We start from the raw sequence: 8795 nt of genomic DNA, 5'->3' as shown, positions 1-8795 counted from the left end.
GTCAAATCGCAGAATAGATCGTTTCTGCAGGCTAGAACCTTATATGTTTAATCAAATATACAACCATCTCCAATCGTCTCCAAACGCGTCGAAACCTCGTGAAATCGTAAAATAAAGCGTTTCTGAAAGCCAGAAGCTCATATCTCTGATGAGAAATTCCACCACCTCCAATCGTCTCCAAACGCTACCAAACGTCGTCAAATCGCAGAACAGATCGTTTCTGCAGGCTAGAAGCTTATGTTATTTGTTTAACCAAAAATACAACCATCTCCAATCGTCTCTAAACGGGACGAAACGTCATCAAATCGGAGAATAGATCGTTTCTGCGGGCTAGAAGCTTATATGTTTATTCAAAAATACAACCAACTCCAATCGTCTCCGAACGCGACGAACCGTCATGAAATCGCAAAATAAAGCGTTTCTGAAAGCCAGAAGCTCATATCTCTGATGGGAAATTACACCACATCCAATCGTCTGCAAACGCGACGAAACGTCGTCAAATCGCAGAATAGATCGTTTCTGCAGGCTAGAAGCTTATATGTTTAGTCAAAAATACAACCATCTCCAATCGTCTGCAAACGCCACGAAACGTCGTGAAATCGCAAAATAAAGCGTTTCTGAAAGCTAGAACCTCGTATCTCTGATGAGAAATTCCACCACCTCCAATCGTCTCCAATCGCGACGAAACGTCGTCAAATCGCAGAATAGGTCGTTTATGAAGGCTAGGAGCTTATATGTTTAATCAAAAATACAGCCATCTCCAATCGTCTCCAAACGCTACCAAACGTCGTCAAATCGCAGAATAGATCGTTCCTGCAGGCTAGAACCTTATATGTTTAATCAAATATACAACCATCTCCAATCGTCTCCAAACGCGACGAAACGTCGTGAAATCGCAAAATAAAGCGTTTCTGAAAGCTAGAACCTCGTATCTCTGATGAGAAATTCCACCACCTCCAATCGTCTCCAATCGCGACGAAACGTCGTCAAATCGCAGAATAGGTCGTTTATGAAGGCTAGAAGCTTATATGTTTAATCAAAAATACAACCATCTCCAATCGTCTCCAAACGCCACGAAACGTCGTGAAATCGCAAAATAAAGCGTTTCTGAAAGCTAGAACCTTGTATCTCTGATGAGAAATTCCACCACCTCCAATCGTCTCCAAACGCGACGAAACGTCGTGAAATCGCAAAATAAAGCGTTTCTGAAAGCTAGAAGCTCATATATCTGATGAGAAATTCCACCACCTCCAATCGTCTCCAAACGCGACGAAACGTCGTCAAATCGCAGAATAGATCGTATCTGAAGGCTAGGAGCTTATATATTTAGTCAAAAATACAACCATCTCCAATCGTCTCCAAACGCGACGAAACGTCGCGAAATCGCAAAATAAAGCGTTTCTGAAAGCCAGAAGGTCATATGTTTATACAAAAATACAACTATCTCCAATCGTCTCCAAACGCGACGAAACGTCGTGAAATCGTAAAATAAAGCGTTTCTGAAAGCTAGAAGCTCATATATCTGATGAGAAATTCCACCACCTCCATTCGTCTCCAAACACGACGAAACGTCGTGAAATCGCAGAATAGGTCGTTTATGAAGGCTAGAAGTTTATATGTTTAATCAAAAATACAACCAACTCCAATCGTCTCCAAACGCTACCAAACGTCGTCAAATCGCAGAACAGATCGTTTCTGCAGGCTAGAAGCTTATATGTTTAACCAAAAATACAACCATCTCCAATCGTCTCTAAAAGGGACGAAACGTCGTGAAATCGCAGAATAGATCGTTTCTGCAGGCTAGAAGCTTACATGTTTAATCAAAAATACAACCATCTTCAATCGTCTCAAAACGCGACGAAACGTCGTCAAATCGCAGAATAGATCGTTTCTGCAGGCTAGAACCTTATATGTTTATTCAAAAATACAACCAACTCCAATCGTCTCCGAACGCGACGAACCGTCGTGAAATCGCAAAATAAAGCGTTTCTGAAAGCCAGAAGCTCATATCTCTGATGGGAAATTACACCACCTCCAATCGTCTGCAAACGCGACGAAACGTCGTCAAATTGCAGAATAGATCGTTTCTGCAGGCTAGAAGCTTATATGTTTAGTCAAAAATACAACCATCTCCAATCGTCTGCAACCTCCACGAAACGTCATAAATCGCAAAATAAAGCGTTTCTGAAAGCTAGAACCTCGTATCTCTGATGAGAAATTCCACCACGTCCAATCGTCTCCAAACGCGAGGAAACGTCGTCAAATCGCAGAATAGGTCGTTTATGAAGGCTAGAAGCTTACATGTTTAATCAAAAATACAACCATCTCCAATCGTCTCCAAACGCTACCAAACGTCGTCAAATCGCAGAATAGATCGTTTCTGCAGGCTAGAAGCTTATATGTTTATTCAAAAATACAACCATCTCCAACCGTCTCCAAACGCGACGAAACGTCGTGAAATCGTAAAATAAAGCGTTTCTGAAAGCTAGAAGCTCATATATCTGATGAGAAATTACACCACCTCTATCGTCTGGAAACGCGACGAAACGTCGTCAAATCGCAGAATAGGTCGTTTATGAAGGCTAGAAGCTTATATGTTTAATCAAAAATACAACCATCTCCAATCCTCTCCAAACGCTACCAAACGTCGTCAAATCGCAGAACAGATGGTTTCTGCAGGCTAGAAGCTTATGTGTTTAACCAAAAATACAACCATCTCCAATCGTCTCCAAACGGGACGAAACGTCGTCAAATCGCAGAATAGATCGTTTCTGCAGGCTAGAAGCTTATATGTTTATTCAAAAATAGAACCAACTCCAATCGTCTCCGAACACGACGAACCGTCGTGAAATCGCAAAATAAAGCGTTTCTGAAAGCCAGAAGCTCATATCTCTGATGGGAAATTACACCACCGCCAATCGTCTCCAAACGCGACGAAACGTCGTCAAATCGCAGAATAGATCGTGTCTGCAGGCTAGAACCTTATATGTTTAATCAAATACACAACCATCTCCAATCGTCTCCAAACGCTACCAAACGTCGTCAAATCGGAGAAGAGATCGTTTCTGCAGGCTAGAAGCTTATACGTTTAATCAAAAATACAACCAACTCCAATCCTCTCCAAACGCTACGAAACGTCGTCAAATCGCAGAATAGATCGTTTCTAAATGCTAGAAGCGTATACGTTTAATCAAAAATAGAACCATCTCTAATCGTTTCCAAACGCGACGAAACGTCGTGAAATCGCAAAATAAAGCGTTTTTGAAAGGTAGAAGCTCATATCTTTGATGAGAATTTCCACAACCTCCAATCGTCTCCAAACACTATAAAACGACGTAAAATCGCAGAATAGGTCGTTCCTAAAGGATAGAAGCATATATGTTTAAGGTGGGGGTTCCACTGCAGTGTAGTTTCATTCTGAGCCGCCAGAAGACGCCACCAAGTCACGTTTGGAAAAAAGAGAGGAAAATGCGCTCTCCGGCCGTCGCGACAGCGAAGAGCCTCTCCCTGCTGCAACTAATCCACTCTTTTCAGGGGCGCCGCAGCTCCTTTGAAAAGTTTCAGATGTGCTTCACGCCCCCCCCCCTTCCCTCCCGCTCCCCCCCCCCCAAAGAAATAAAAAAGCACGGCCCAGAGAGCCTTCGTACTCCCATGCCACTGTCTAGAAAAGAGGTGCCTCTTTCTCCTGGTAGTATAACTATTTACGCGCCGCTGCCGCAAGGGCTGCTTTTTTTTTTCTCCCCTTCAACGACGCCTCTTTCTATCTCTCCTTCTGTGATGACCCTCGCTCACTTGTCCCTGTACCCAGCGGTGCGGTTCTTTTCACGGAAGGAACAATTGCGCTGCAAACCGCTCACGTAGGCTGCCTGGCCAGCTGCTCTCCGTGACATACAGTGCCGAAATGCGGGTTTGGGTGACAAACTCTATCGCGGAGGTCACATCACAAGCGAACCATGAGACATCACATCCTTCCGTGTACAGTGTACTTATGTAAATAATCCCCTCTGTCGCTGTCGTTTACTCCTACCTCATTTACTGATTGTCACTACTCAGTCATCTGCTTGAGCTAGACAGCGGTCATCATAATAAACTATCCTTTTTCTTTGTTCCATTTCTATGTACTTCCTCAAGTAAACAACCACTTACGTCTACCACTCTATATGCCGTTACACACCCTGACACAATCGATCTATGTACTAAAGATTTTATTTCGCTCGAGAAAGAATTGACAGCAATATTTTGTAGAGAGAACGCTATAATTATGCAGTAATTATTCTCCAAATAATTGTGGTGACATGAGGGCTTCTATTCACAGTTTATGAATTATTTGCAAATGCTCAGGGAAGTTCTGTTCGCGTACACACACACACACAAGCGAACCATGAGACATCACATCCTTCCGTGTACAGTGTACTTATGTAAATAATCCCCTCTGTCGCTGTCGTTTACTCCTACCTACACGTGTGCGAAGCAATTTTATTTACGTTTCACTGGAGGTCTAAGCTTCATCAGATAAAGCTCGGACCCCGAGCGGAACGTAAATAAAATTGCCTCGCACGCGTGTCTGACTTTTCTGAGAATCTTTTACCGAACCTAGAAACCCTGCGTCGTTTCTGAGTGTGTTACATATATATATATATATATGCAGAAGACATCGTTGTCACTGCAATTGTGCTGGAACGTGAGACATGGTGGTCTGACAGGAAGAAAAAGAAAGAATAAAGACGAGACTGCCTCCAGGATAGCATTCAACTCTGTCCCGTTGTCAAAACTCTGCCGTTTGTGATACCCTGTAGAGGGTCGTGACGCTATTTCTGCGGCCCTTGTTGGGAACACGGCACAGTTTTGCCCTGACCTGCAACACGGGGTGTAAGCAAACTCGTATGTACTCCTTCCTTCCCCCATGGAAGAAACGCGCCCAGTGGTTGTGTGTAACACCTCCACCCCCCCCCCCCCCCGTCCTCCCCTCATTATACCCGACACAACTTCTCGTTCGTCTGTAGGAGAAGACAAATTCTATTTGACTAGCTGTGCTCTTCCTTCACCGTGTAACATAAGCTTCGGAATGTAACCTAAGCTTCCGAATGTTCGAAAGACGGGTAGTTTGGCAATTGCGTGCTACAACGCTGCCGCTCTGACCCACGGTGTCAAACCCGTGCTAATTGCCTAAGCAGCACAGTTTTCCCTGCTATACGTACCGTCATTTATTTCATTTGAATTGAAACTTCAGCAGAGTAGTATCAATTCATCTTTTGGTTGATGCAGCATTTATTTATCATGCTACCGTGTGCAAAGCATCAGACGAACCGCAAAACCATTTCTATGACAGAGCTGAAGCAATTACGTCTTGAGCGACATATATGCGTGGCATGAATGGTCCTGGTGCGTTATTCTCTTGTCGGGGGAACGACTTCTCTATTCGCGTACGCTATTTCAAAGGATTTTGATTTTCAATAAAGTTCGTTACAATAACATGATGAGTGGTCGTTTCACCCAAATTGTCAGTAATTGACAGCAAGCTGGCGCTGATCGAAGCGTAGACGGCCTAACAGCCGGAGACGCACAGTGCGGTAGTCCGAGGTCCGTCTTCGGCGGAAACTCGGCATCACGGCCTTTCCTGGGGCACAAAGGCGCTATGTGTCGCATTACCGCTTCGGCACCAGCGACAATGGTGTTGTTTCGAGCAATTGCAACCATGCACCTCCTGGTGCATGAGAAACAGCCGGCGTCTTCCTTATCGCCGCAAAGTGAGGCGGCTGCCTTTATTCCGTCCCGGCGCCCGAGGCAAAGGGTGGCTCGCCGATTGCGACAACTCTTGGAAAAAAAAGGTCGGCATATTCACTGACTAAATGCTAACCGTTTACTTGTCACAAAATACACTAGCCTCTTAGTAAGTGAAGGTAGTAAAATGCAGGCTAGTGGAACTTGCTACCTTAGTTAGTGAGTGAATAGTACTAGCTCGAATGGCTAGTCCATTACTAAGTTGTTAGTAACCGCGCTAACAACTCAATTAGAGGCTTACGCCTATTTTGTTTATATGTGCGTGTGCATTGCCATATAAAGATGATTCTATTACAAAAGTACCTAAAGGACTAAAAAAACGAAGTGGCATTGTCCTCGTACATTAACGAATGGCCGCTAATTACTTTATGTAATTACCGTGGTAGGTACACAAAGCAACCAACATACATAGAGGCATGAATTGATCACGAATGAGAAAACACACGCAAGTGCACACACAGAATAGCAAGACTTTTACGTAGCTGATATCTACTCTAGCAGCGGCTTGAAGACTATGCTCCTATGCACCGTGTACTGGTTGGCAATCATAGAATTTAGAAGAATAATTGATGTTTTCTACACATTGTCGTGTGCCCTTATATTTGCTTATATGCGTGCCATCACGTAGCACGAAACTTTAATTCCAAGGTAATCAACAAAACAAAAATTGTTTAAATTTTGCTAAAGACTGTCACGATTACGGCAAAGTATACTGCGCATCTACGAAAGATCTGGCAATGTGGGTGGCTAGTAGTTACTTAGTTAAAAACACCAAGTAAACTTTCTGGTTAGTGAAGGCAGCACTTTACGACCTTTACTAACTGCTGGCTAGTAAACAGATTTCGCGATGGTAGTAAAATAGGCTCGAAAGTAGTAAATGCAAGCATTTACTAACCATTTACTAACTTTTTTTCTAAGAGTGCACAGCGCACGCTCGAGAAGCTCAAATCTACGCGAGCAGTGGACACCAGTGGATGCGAATGAAATGCGTTCCGTTCTCTAGCGTCTCCCGTTACTAAGCACAGACTGTCGGCTTTCGTGCTGCAGCACACATTTTATTACCTGCTCTCATCCTCGCTCAATCGCCCTCTCCCCCCCCCCCCCCCCCATGCTGCCTCTCAGCTTCAGGCTAGCACAGTGGATGTTATGCCCCATCTCCTGTACTCGTGGGGTCTAGACTACACCAGTCTTGGGGGTGTTGCCTCGTGCATAGTGCACCCCTTCTTCCCAGGGAAGGATTGGTTAGCCTACAGACTTTTGGGAAACCCTTGTCTCCCCCACTAACTCAATTAGACTGCATTGCCGTGGGAAACAGTGCCGCGTTCCAGCTGCGTTTACACGAATGCGACAGAATGCAGCGGTAGCACATCACCTTTCTTAGAGCAATGCGCCGCCGTTTACATGGAGTGCATGAACCCTCCCGAGAAGTCCTCGCTTTCTGCCCCCGCAGCTGTCGTGTAGTATCGAAGAGGTGCACTCGAAGCCGACTCGAGGAGGGGCCGGCGTTCCCCTTCAATTGTGTAAGGTGGTCCATGAGTCGGCTTACCCCTCGAAATCCACACCTGCCTGGCGCATTTGTGCGATGCGCCTTTCCAGCGCTTACACCCGTTTACATGGATGCGATGCGCCAGTTGTCGCATTCGTGTGAACGAGGTGCGTGCCGTGCCGGTTTACGGCAAACTGTCAACGCAGGCACACTTCCCTACCGTGGGAAGATGAACTGGGCCACACTCAGACAACGTGGAGACCATTTTGTGGAGACGGTCTTGTTGAATGAATGGAGTCGCCCCAGCTGGCCGGTTATAATCCCGTTTACATGAATGCGACAGTAGCGCATCGGCTTTGCAAGCGCGTTTCGGAAAGGCGCGATGCGACGCCGTTTACAGAACCCCTCGTCTTCTCTTCGCCGCAGCGGCCATGTGGTTGCTGGCCGAGTTCATTGATGTCAGAGGGATACATGCGCTTAGCCGTGTCTGAAGCACGGGAGACAAAAATTACCACCTTTTTCTCCTTCATGAACCACTATACAAAGAGATACATATTAGCGCGAACAAAGAAACAAAGACTACAGAGAGAAGTGGGAGGAAGCAGAAAGGTTTCAGCGCCTGACCTGTCTGCTCCCTTCCAATTCCTTCTCGAGTGTTTGTTTTTTGCTTTGCGCTAATATGAATACCTTATAGCGAAAGAGGCACGCCCGGAGTTCGCACGACGGGAGGCCACCGTTACTCTCTTCGTGATTTACGGCCTGTGATTCGACCGGGACTCGCAATACCATCCCTGTCTGACGTATTACTGCAATGCGCCTTCCTAGCGAATAGCCATTGTTAACATGAACGCGATGCGCATCTGTCGCTTTCATGTAAACGTGTTTTATGCACAACGATACCAACTATACTTTTTATAAACTTATCGTTTTCAAAAACGCTTCTCTTCTTGTCTGGCTACTAGGCGCAAGTCCCAGTTCGGCTACGTTGGCTCATCAGCCTTACGACTCACGCTACGAGTTTACGACCCGCTATCCTCAGACATCGCAAGTTCTCAGCACGGCAGACTTTCCAAAGACGTTGAGTTGTTAGCTCCTAACGTTTCTCCTTCAGGCGAAAGCGGCGGCTGATAAAGCACGAGCTGAGCAAAGAAAACAGAGAGGAGGTGTTCGATCGCGTGTCACGAGCACAACAGCATGCACTGCGCAGATATCGAGGAATAGCTGTTGATTTCAGCCGCCAGTGCAGCAACACAAGCCTACAGGCACGCGCCTAAGATTCCCGGCCGGAGGCTATCAATCGGATGTCACTGTCTTCCGACGGCAAAGCTGTGTTGCGTGGAACGATGTCATACTTCGGGTTTCCAGCTCACCACATCAGCATTGGACGCAAATTCCCGCTACCGCAAGAATTGCTGCGTAGTCACCGATATGATCTGCGCACAAGGATATACAGCAGCGAACGAACCGGGACCCCAAGCGTATCACGCATGTATGCCACCTGCCGTTTGTAAAACCTTGCCTGAGGAGG

Source organism: Rhipicephalus sanguineus, chromosome 1, assembly GCF_013339695.2.
Source record: "Rhipicephalus sanguineus isolate Rsan-2018 chromosome 1, BIME_Rsan_1.4, whole genome shotgun sequence".
Classification (NCBI taxonomy): Eukaryota; Metazoa; Arthropoda; class Arachnida; order Ixodida; family Ixodidae; genus Rhipicephalus; species Rhipicephalus sanguineus.
This window is presented reverse-complemented; position numbering follows the sequence as displayed.